Consider the following 12,342-nt stretch of genomic DNA (forward strand, 5'->3'; position numbering starts at 1 on the left):
TCGTCACCACCACTTCCCTGGAAGGGAGCACGGAGACCCCCTCCTACACCTCCCCCTGTAAACAGCTTGGATACTGAAACTAATCTGTGATAGTTACTGCTCTCCCCACTTGCCCTGATACCTTCAATAAACTGTGGTCATTGTCTTTCATTGTCTTTCCTCCCAAAGTGTATCACCTCACACAGCTCTGCATTGATCCCCAGCTGCGATACACCTGAACACTACACCAACGTGTCACTGTCCTGTTAGAGTTCCACACTGTCCTCCATAGACTTCAGAGTTCTTCCAGGTTTTGTGCCATCTACAAACACTGAGATTGGTATAGCGTCACAGTCCCCTTGAAACAACTGAAATCCTGCCCCACACTCACGAGTGTGAGCAAGTGAAATACTGTTATATTCCCATGGACAGAGTTGAATAATGACATGCTGTCAATGGAGCAACAAAACTCCTGACACACACCAGACGGAGCAAATGAAATATTGACAAACCACAGAGCAAAAGAAACCCGGATAGGATCCACTTATCTATATTCATCAGGGTATAATGTGATGAAGTTGGAAGTTTGTACTGTACCTTTAAGAGAGAGGGAATGCTGTTCTGAACTGAGAGCTTACAAGCACCTGTGATATGAGAGGATGGCAGACCCAGAAACAGTATATTGCTATAGAGCTGGAGTCGCGTAATAAGCCGTTAAGAGAAAGGGGGTCCCAGAGTTGTGCAGAGATAATGTAAAATGTTCATTTTAAGAGTGAAAAAATAAATTGATATTTTTATTTGAACAGTGGAATTTGGGAGTTCTCTGTCCCTCATATTTTAACAGTTTACGAGGCGAATTGAGCATTTCTTTATGTTTCATTTAAGTTACCAGATGAGCTTCAGGCAGTGCCCGAACCATTCCCGTGTGTGTATCTGTGTGTCCCTGTGTGGGGCAGGTCTGGCAGTCTCTGTGGTGCTTAAAGTAATGCAATGCCACCTTCTGCTGGCCTCCACACGCCACTGCACAGGTATTGGCAGAGGGTGAAAACCAACAGGGATTCATTCAGAGAGGGGGAGGGAGAGGGCAGCTGCCCACAGCACCATCCAAACTGATGTCTTATCCATGTACTGATCTAAATGTCCTTTAAACATTGTAACTGTCCATGCTTTCACCACTTCCTCTGGAAGTTCATTTCACACACAAGCCAGCTTCTGTCTGAAATAATTACCTCTCATGACTTTTGTAAATCTTTTTCCTTGCACCTTTAAATATCCCTCTGTTTTGAATCCCCAACTCGAGGGAAAAGACATCAGGCCGTCAGCTTCTCTGTACCCCTCATAATGTTATATACCTCTGTAAAGTTACCCCTTAATCTCATACTCCCCACTGAAAAATGTCCCAGTCTATCCAGCCTCTCCTTATCGATCATTCCCTCCATTCCCAGCAACATCCAGGTTATTCTCTTCTGAACCCTCTCCAGCTTAATAATATCAAGGTTAGCAATATCTGGGTGAATAGTCAAGGTATTTTCTAACAGTAGGGGGGACCAAAACGAGAGGGCATAGGCTTAAGGTGAGAGGGGAACATTTAAAAGCGACCTAAGGGGCAGCGTTTTCACCCAGAGGGTGGTGTGCCTATGGTATGAGCGGGCAGGGTGACCAACTGGACACAGTATTCCAGAAGAGGTTTCACCAATGTTCTGTAAAACCTCAACATGACGTCCCAATTCCGATACTAAAAGGTCTGGCCAATGAAGACAAGTGTGCAAAACACCTTCTTATCCGCACTATCTTTATGAGACGCAAATTTTAAAAATTATACCTGACGGCCTCGGTCTCTGTCCTACAACACTGCCAAAGGCCCTACTTTTAATTGTATAGGTACATCTCTTGTTTGATTTCCCAAATCCAATACCTCGCATTAATCCAAACTAAACTCCATCTGCCACCCCTCAGCCCAGTGTGTGATATTACTGCCTCCTCACCTTCCCCATTTAATTTTAAAATACACTCCCCATCTACAGGAGGCCTGCACACTCCGGCCTTGTTTTTCACAAAGACCCTGAGCTTGGGTTGCCTTGTGTGGTTAGGGGGAGGAGGGACAGATTGCAGACACAGTCGGGGGTTGGGGAGGGGAGGCTGGACAGTAATCAGCGGCCTGGTGTCATTTCATGGTTTTAGGCAGAGGGCAGACACACGTGAGTGTTGGGTAATACTGATCGGTGTTTTGGGGCCAGAAATTATGGTCTTTCTCCGTCTCTGGTGATTAGTAATAAATACCTATTCGAGACCCTTCATAGTGCAGAGTGTGTCTGCAGGATTTCTTCCCCTAATTATGCAGACAACAGATAATAGCAATTAAAGATGTTCATAGTTAATTTCGATGGCACAGCACATACACTCAATATCCTACAGTTGAGACAAATATCTTGCATTTGTTTAACAATACAAAGTGTTTTGTGTAGTTCAGTAATGGTAACCTGATTATAAAAAATCCACACCGAGCTGAAAGCTGACACTTAGAATATGACCCCAAATCTGGGGATAATCGTGTCCCTGCCTCTGAGCTAGTACTCTGGATTTAATTCGAATTCCTTAATTCGTGCGGTAGTGCTCATAGCTCTGAACTTGAAGGTCTGGATTCAAGTCCCGCCTGTTGTAGAGGTATGTTGCAACATGTCAGAACCGGCTGATGAGCAAACACAGCTCCAGGCCCAAAGGTCTAGGTGTAAATCTCACAAAATGTGTCATGATACATCTGAACAAACTGATTGAAATAGATTTAGAATTGTGACTTGATGGAGAAGAATGAGGTGTCAGTATTGAATTTCAGAGTGTAGGCCCAGGACAACTGAAAGTACAGCCATTCGTGTTGAATGAAGTCACATTTCGCAGCAGTAGAAGTTTATAAAATCCGAATGGTCATAGTCAGGGTTTTCCTCCAGATTAGGGACGACCTAGTCTAGAGGGCATTGGTTGAAAGTGAGAGGGGAAAGGTTTTGATGAGGCCTAAAGGGCACCTTTTCACACAGAGGGTGGTGTGTGTATGGAATGAGCTGCTAGAGGAAGTGGTGGAGGCTGGTACAACTACAGCATGTAAAAGGCATCTTGATGCTGACATAACTGCCGAGCTTTTCCAGCAATTATTGTATTTGTTCAAAAATGCATTCATTTTAACACAGGTATTCTGAATACATTACACATTTTATTTTTTTTTAATGACTCAGGGTCATGTAAACCTGTCTTCAAATCGATGGAGACCATTTCCTGTTCAGCATATGGCTCTGTGTATGACAACAGCAATGATGCACCGACATGGAGCAGGGAATGTGATGGAGACATTGTTTGGACAATGTACAAGGAGACCTCACATGGTCCAGTTTGGGAGAGGATGACATTATTGAGTGATTCAGCTCAGAGAGGGAGAAAATGTAATCTGCCCGAGAAGGAATGGCCTATTGCACTCTCTTTCCTTCATTGTTCCTCATCACAGCAATGTGTGCGAGCTAAACAAAAACGCTACAGTCATCGTTACCATTCTTGTTTTCATAGAATTCCTGCAGTGTAGAAACAGGCCCTTTGGCCCAACACGTACATACCAACCTTCTAAGATCCGTTACCCTACGTTTACCCCTGACTAATTTAACTAACCTAAAAATCCCTGAACACTGTGGACAATTTAGCACGACCAATCCACCAAACCTGCACAGATTTGGACTGTGGGAGGAAACTGGAGCACCCAATAGAAGCTCACACAGACAGGGGAGAATGTGAAACTCCACGCAGATAGTCGCCCGAGGCTGGAATCAAACCCAAGTCCCTGGTGCTGTGAAGCTGCGGTGCTAACAACTGAGCCACCGTGCTGCTCTTTGGGCGATCCCTGACCAGAATTCATTGGAATCTCCTCACTGCCTAATGCAAAGGGAATTCAGCCAAATCCAACTGTTCCAGGATGAAGTCCCATTGCTAGCAGCTTGTGCGAGTAGAATATCTTCAGAATAATATTTTGGACAATCTCTCAATTTTTACTTTTGTCAGAAGTTACACTAATATCTGGGCAAAGTTCGTTCAACTTGAAATTGCAGATATTTTGTTTATGTGTGTGTATGTGTGTGTTTGTGTGTGTGTGTGTGTGTTTGTGTGTGTGTGTGTTTGTGTGTGTGTTTGTGTGTGTTGTGTTTGTGTGTGTGTGTGTTTGTGTGTGTGTGAGTGTGTGTGTGTATATGTGTGTGTGTGTGTGAGAGTGTGTGTGTGTGGGTGTGTGTGTGCGTGTGTGTGTGGGTGGGTGTGTGTGTGTGTGTGTGTATGCATGTGTTTGTGTGAGAGTACAAAGAAGAAAGAAAATTTACAGCCCAGCAACAGGCCGTTCAGTCCTCCAAGCCTGAGCCGATCAAACTCTACTGTCGAAAACTGTCGGTCAATTCCTAAGCATTTGTATCCCTCTGCTCCCCATCTACTCATGCATTTATCCAGATGCATCTTAAATAAAGCTAACATGCCTGCCTCTACCACCTATGATGGCAACGCGTTCCAATTGCCTAAACCTCCGTGTGAAGTACTTGCCGTGTGTACCTCCCATAAACTTTCCATCCCTCACCTCGAAACCGTGACCTCTCGTTATTGAATGCTTCACCCTGAGAAAAAAGCTTGTCTCTATCCTCCCTGTCTATACCCTTCATGATTTTGTAAACCTCAATCAGGTGCCCCCTCAATCTCCTTTTTTCTAACCTACTCAACCTTTCTTCATAGCGAGCACCTTCCATATCATGCAACATCCTCGTAAACCTTCTTTGCATGCTCTCCAAAGCGTCCACATTATTTTGGCAATGTGGCGACCATAACTGTACACAGTATTCTAAATACGGCCGAACCAAGGACTTGTACAATGTTAACATGACTTGCCACTTCTTATACTCAATACCCTGCCAAATGAAGGCAAGCATATCTTCTCGAACACTCTATCCACCTGTGCAGCAACCTTCAGGGTACAATGGACCGAAACTCCCAGATCTCTCTGCACATCAACTTTTCCCAAGGCTCTTCCGTTCGTTGTAGAATTCTCTCTCGAATCAGTCTTGTCTACATGCATCTCCTCACATTTGGTTGGATTAAAAACCATCTGTCAAGTTTCCGCCCAACTCTCCAGTATATCCTCCTGTATTCTCAGACAGTCCCTTGTGCTTTCTGCTCCTCCACCCATCTTCGTGTCTTTTGCAAACTTGCTAATCATACCAACAGTGCCCTCTTCCAGATGATTTATATATATTACAAACAACAGTGGCCCCAACACTGACCCCTGTGGAACACCACGACTCACCTTTCTCCATTTCGAGAACCTCCCTTCAACTACTACTCTCTGTCTCCTGTTTCTCATACAGTTCTTTATCCACCTAGCTAGAACAACCTGCACATCATATGACTTCAATTTCGCCATTAGTCTACCATGGGGAACGTTTGTGTGTGCACGTGCCACTGTTTTTAGAAAGGGAAATATCCATTCTTTATTTGCAATATCCAAACCGCTTGCCATTCATCTTTCTATCATAGTTTGAGTAACATTGCTCTGGATCATAAAGGTGCTATTTCAGCTTATTAAAGAAACTAGCCTGACTTGTTCCTGAAACTGACCCTGACCCAGTCTGAGACTAACATCATCGGCTATCTCACCAACCTGATTATATTTAACATCTGTTGTGAGCAGTGGAGGAGTGGGTCTAGAAAGTGAAACAGCGACCCAAAAAGCAAGGTAATTATAGAACGGTGAGCCTAATGTCAGTGGAGGATGAATTGTTGGAGGGGATTCTCAGGGACAGGATTTACAAACATTTGGGAAGGCAAGGGCTGATCGGAGTTGTCAACGTGGTTTTCTGCGTGAGAAATCTTGTCTCATTAATTTGATTGAGTTTTATGAAGAGGTGACAAAGAACACTGGCGAAAGCAGTTTGGTAGACATTATCTACATGGACCTCAGTAAGGTGTTCACAAGATTCCGATTGGTAGATAGATTAGTAAGTTTCGTTCAGAAGGGATACAGAGGAAGCTAGTCACAATTGGCTTGAAGGAAGAGAGGTATTTTTTTCAGACTGGAGGCTTGTGAGCAGCAGTGTACTGTAAGAATCAGTTCTGAGTTCATTGCATTTCATCATTTATTTCAAGGATTAGGATGTGAATATCGGGGCCATAGTTAGTAAGTTTACAGATGCAATGTGACTGGTCAATCTACTCACTGTGAAGCAAAACACCATTTATTTAAACACGACAGATAAAATTAAACTAAAGAAAGAAGAATTTAGAATAAGGTAATTCTATTGGACAAGTTAACAGAATAATGGATCTAGGAGCTATTACTAATGAACTGTTCCAACATAGGAAAATCCCATAAACACAGTCCCTGGCAGAAAGGAAAATTGAGACACAGAATATCACAAAAAATTCTCCAATCCAGGAATTAAAAACTGCATATAGGGAGAGTAGCAGCCAGGAGACATTCACTGAAGCTTCCAACTATTTTGAGACCCCAATAGTTTCTGATATTACTGAGAAACCAAAACCCAGAGATCCTAAGCTGTGAAAGCTGGCCACACCCATTTAGGCTGCATTAAAATTAACCTAAGGCCTCCTTAACTGTTTACTCAAGTGGCCTTAACTAATCAGCTTGGAAACGATCATTCAATCTCTCTCTGAAAAGAAACAAGGACAAAAATGACCTCTTTAACTGCAGCATCATCACACTTGTCATTACATCGAGCTGTCAAACAGGAACCAGGGGTAACCCAGTCAGGCCGTTGGTCCTGTCCATTCGGACGAGGAAGATGCCATTCAGTCCCATGAGTCACTTACACAGGAACAGGAGGAGGCCATTCAGCCACTTGAGTCCCTTACACAGGAATAGGATGAGGCCATTCAGTCCCTTGAGTCTCTTACAGAGGAACAGGAGGAGGCTATTTAGTCCGTTAAGTCACTTCCACAGCAACGGGATGAGGCCATTCAGCCCCTTCATTCTCTTACACAGGAATAGGAATAGGCCATTCAGCCCCTTGGGTCTCTTACACAGGAACAGGAGGAGGCAATTCAACCCCTTCAGTCACTTACGCAGGAATAGGAGGAGGCCATTCCCTCCTCAAATCACTTGCAAAGGGGCAAAATGAGGTAATTGATGCTGATTCCTGATGAATGGCTTCTGCCCAAAACGTCGATTCTCCTGCTCCTCGGATGCTGGCTGACCTACTGTGCTTTTCCAGCAATCCACTCTCTACTCTGATCTCCAGCATTAGCAGTCCTCACTGTTTCCTAATTGATGCTCTAACATAATGAACAAGTGGAGCAGAGGCTGTACAGACAGACTGCGCCACATTGTTCCTCCTGGCTCCGTTGCTCATGATACACACGTGGGACTTTAACCTGGTTTTCTAGCGGTGAGGAGGGAAGCCGTATGTCTTGAATGAAGTCTCAAGAAGGCATCTTCCTTTTCCAAGCAGACAGCCTGGTATTCTCTCTGGAGGGCGGAAATGGATGGGAATGACTACTTATTTCAGATGCAAGGTATTGTGGCTGCTCGTGGGGATTGTGAACAATATGACGCTCAGTACTGGTTCACATGCTGACTGCACAATAACGTGGGGAGAGTTAATTAAGGCGTATAAACTATTTGGAAAGCCATGTTGGACTGCTAAATGGACTCTATATGTTCAAATAATGCTGATCTTGTTCATGCTAATCTAGTCTACTGCACATCCTGTGCAGTGTAACTTGCATGCCTTACTCTGTCCAAGTCTATTTCCATCCTATGATATGTCTGGTCATGCTTACTATGATCTGCCTCCACTGCTCATAAATAAAGTATTTCTCTGTACTGAGATACACGTGGCAATAAATCAAACCAATCAATCCTGGGTAAAGTATGGAATTTCTCTCCCTGTCAATGTCTGTTTTGGAAATAAGTGATCGCGGCCACTCCGCGTGTATCAGCGTCACCATTTCCTCGTCTCTCACAACTCTACAGATTAAACACACAGCTTCTTTACTCTGCCCTCATGTTACCATCAGCCATGTCTGTGGTAAGGAGATCATTCCTTACAAAGGTGAACAAATCTGTAGAGAGTTCCCCAAATGCTCTCTCAGCAAGGTTCTACAACAGCAGGAAGATGGCTTTACTTATGTACTGGAATCATCTTACAATGAAGGACAGCATACCATTGACTGCACCAATTACTTGCACAGGGTTTGATTCAGAGCAGTCAGCATAGACTTGTGAGTAGGAGATCATGCTTCTCAAATTTGTTAGAGTCCTTTGATGAATAGATCAAGAAGGTTGATGAGGGCCGAGTGGTAGACGTCGTCTCAATGGATTTTAGTAAGGCCTTTAATAAGGTCCCACATGGCAGGCTGCTCTGGAAGGTTCTGTTACGTGAAATGCTGGCGGAACTGGCCAATTGGAGAGACAGTTGGCTTGATGGTAGGCAGCAGAGGGTTTAGTGGAAGGATGAAGGTCAGACTGGAGGCTGGGTCGATAGCTGTTTGGTATCTATGATTTGGCTGAAAATGTACAAGGCATATTTAGTAAATTTGCAGATGACACTAAAATAAGTGGAAGCATGATCAGTGAGGAAGTTTAACAGAAATTGCAGCAGGACCTTAATCAGGTGGGGAAGTGGGCCGAGAAATGGCAAATGGAATTTAATATTGTTGTGTGAGGTCTTGCATTTTGGAAACTCAAATCAAACTAAGAGTTTCATGGTGAATGGGAGGGCCTTCAGGGGTGTAGTGGAAAGAACGACCCTGGCGTTCAGGTGCACGGTTCTCTGAGAGTGGAATCACAGGTAGACAGGGCACGGACGAAGGCTTTTAGCACACTGGCTTTCATGAATCAGGGCACTGAGTATAGAAGTTGGGAATTTATGTTGCAGTTACCCCAGGACTTTGTCAAGGCCGCACTTGGGAGTATTGTGTTCTGTCTTTGTCACGTTGTTTTAGGGAGGATGCTATGAAATTCGAAAGACTGCAGAAGAAATTTACAAGGACATTGCCAGGACCCAATGGTCTGAGTTATATGGAGAGGTTGGACAAGCTAAGACCTTTTCTTTAGAGTGTTGGAGACTGAGGGGGGACCTTGTAGAGCTGTATAAGATCACGAGGGGTATGGATAGAGTTAATGTTCTCAGTCTTTTTCCAAGGTTTAGAGAGTCGAGGATTAGAGGGGATAAGTTTCCGTTGAGAGGGGAAGGAATAAAAGGGAACCTGAGGGACCACTTCTTCACACTGAGGATGGTACGTGGATGAACTGCCAGCAGGTCGTGTTGAAGGGAGTACATTAACAACATTTCAAAAGCATTTGGATAAATATGTGGTTAGGAAAGGACTGGAAGGATATGGGCCAACTGCAGGGAAATGGGGTTCGCGTGGATGGATATTTTAAACGTGGAGTCAAACCCCTCTGTTCATTAAAACCAAACACCCAGAAAAGCTCGCCTCACCTCATAATCTTTTAAAATATGAGTGACACAGATCTCCTACATTCTGCTATTTAAACAAAAGTTCACAAGGATCTAAATTGATATATTTATCAATGTTCTTCTGGTTAGAATGCCGTGCCTCTAACAACTTTCGTGCATGTCCTTGTTTCGCCTGTCCTAGGATGTGTGTGTCGTCCCACTCAAAGTGCTGTCCTTCTTTGTCTGTATGTATGGAAACTATGATAGTGGGTCATGTCTTTTCGTGGCCAGCTGGTGTTCATGTATCCTGGTAGCACAACATACACTGTTTAATCTGTGTGTGTTCAGATAAGGAAGATTGTTCCAATGTGTACAACACTTTCTGAATGAGCAATGGTGATACGGTTAAAGAAAAATGGTGCACATGATGTATAACATTTAAAAAGCATGAAAACATTATTTGATGCTCATCTGAAGTGATATGTTCCCCTTGTCTCAACGTTCCCCCTTTTCTGGGATTCCTTACTCTTGTCTCTTATTCTTATCAGGCTATATGTTATAAATCTTGCTCATGGTATCCCAACTTATTTCAGTTAACCCCCTTCCTACCGGGAATTAAATATATTGGGCTGCTGGGTCTTTCCAAAGCTAATGTCTTCATCTTATTGGAGATAAAAATTCTGGCAACAGACTCAGCATTTGAACACGTTAATGTGTTGTAAATGCACTGTACAAAGGATCACAAAACACAGGAATAGCCAAAACATTGAGGGATGTACATCTAATTATTTCAATAATCTAGTTTTCTCATTTTTCTTAGCTCCAGATCTACATCCTGTCTCTCGTTATCTCTTTGTATCTCGTTAAGAAATCCCCCAATTATTCTTTGTGTGCCATCTCTCAAAACTCCTTCTTTTGGTTTATATCTATTGCTCTCTTCTTGATGTAATGTGATTATAATTGAGCAATGTCACTACAAAGACATGTGGGAGGAGCTGCTAGAGTTAATTGGAAGGGGATCTGAGCAGGGAAGACCATGGAGCAGCAAAGACAGGAGATTCTGGGGATAATTCGGAACATAATGAAATTCATCTAAAAAAAGATGAAACAGACTCATGCGAGGACAAGGCAGCCATGAGTGATGAGGCAAGTAAGGGACAGCATCAAATGAAAAGAGGGGGAATTATCACCCGTGCTTCCATACTGTCTCACCCTGTCAGAGTTTTATATATTTCACTGAGATCTCCACCCATTTTCCTAAACCCCATGGAATACAGGCTCAGTCGCCCCAAACACTGCTCCCACAAAAAGCCTGTCATCCCAGAGATCAGTCTGGTCATCCTTCACTGCTCTCCCTCGATGTCAGGTTTGTCCTTTATTAGGTAAGGAGAACAAAACTGCACACAATACTGCACAGTGTTCGCGATGGGGTCTCATCAAGCCCTGTACAGCTGCAGTAAGACACCCTTACTCCTGGACTCAAATCACCTGAAATGAAGGTCAACACACCATTTATCTTCCTAACTGCTTTCTGTTCCTGCAATAATGATTTCAGTAACTCGTTTACAGGGATATCCAGATTATTTTCAGTGTTACAGCTCCCCACCTGGTGGTTCAATGTATACTGGTCAGCGTGCTAATGCCATTCCTAGTATTGACTTCTGACTTCAGAACTCACTGCCCTACATGGGCCTCGGTGGTTTACGCAGAAGGAAACAATGAAAAGGAGCATACGCCCCTTTGGAGACCAACATGTTTCAAACAATCCCTTTTCAAACGATAGGCTGCCAATCAACATTGCCACCGTCACCTCTCTTCACACTGTTCTCCAACTGCCATGTATTTGTGCATTCACTCCACTCGTCTCAGTCACCTTCGAGCTTTTTTACGACTTCCACATCCATACACAATCGAACATCCTTTTGTGCTATCAGCAGGCCTGGATATATTGTATTTAACTCCCACAACCAAATGTTTAATGGGTATTGTGAACATCTGGGGCCAAGCACTGATCCCTGTGATACTTCAGCAACCTTCCTCTGTTTAAGGAAAATGGTTTTTAAAAAATTCTTTACTTCGTGAATCTGAGTGTGACTGGCTGGGCCAGCACTTATTGTCCGTCCCTAGTTGCCCTTGAGAATGCGGTGGTGCGTTGCCTTGTTGAACCGCTGCAGTCCACGCTGTGGTTGACCTCCAATGCCATTAGGGAGGGAATTCCAGGATTCTGACCCAGGACAGTGAAGAATGGTGATATATGCTGCCTCACAATCTACATAGCTATGGAGAAGGAGCAGATTAGGCAAAATGGGTGGATATTTCATTGGGGAAGTGGAAACTATGATGCGATTAGATATGAGTTAGGAAGCATGGACTGGGAGCAATTGCTCCATGGATAGGGCACTATCGACATATGGAGACTGTTTAAGGAACAGTTGTTGCAAGTGATGCACAAATGTGTTCCTCTGAGACAGGCAAGAAGGAGAAAGATAAAGGAACCTTGGATGACGAGAGCGGTGGAGCTTCTCGTCAAAAGCAAGAAGGCAGCTTACGTAAGGTGAGGAAGCAAGGGTCTTGGTCAGCTCTAGAGGATTACAGCCAGGTGAGGAAGAAGCTCAAAAATGGTCTGAGGAGAGCCAGGAGGGGGCACGATAAAGGCTTGGCAGAACACAATGGCATTTTACACTTATGTGAGGAATAAGAGAATGGTCAAAGAAAGAGTAGGGCCGATCAGGGATAACATAGGGAACTTGTGTGTGGGGTCTGAGGAGGTGGGAAGCCCAAAATGAGTTTTTTGCTTCTGTCTTTACGAATGAAACGAACTTTGTAGTGAATGAAACCTTTGAAGAGCAGGTGTGCATGCTGGAATGGATAGAGATAGAGGAAGCTGATGCGCTGAAAGTTTTGTCAAACATTAAGATTGACAAGTCGCCAG

Source organism: Chiloscyllium plagiosum, unplaced genomic scaffold (genome assembly GCF_037043375.1).
Source record: "Chiloscyllium plagiosum isolate Xiang-an unplaced genomic scaffold, Cpla_swu_hap1 HiC_scaffold_46, whole genome shotgun sequence".
NCBI lineage: Eukaryota > Metazoa > Chordata > Chondrichthyes > Orectolobiformes > Hemiscylliidae > Chiloscyllium > Chiloscyllium plagiosum.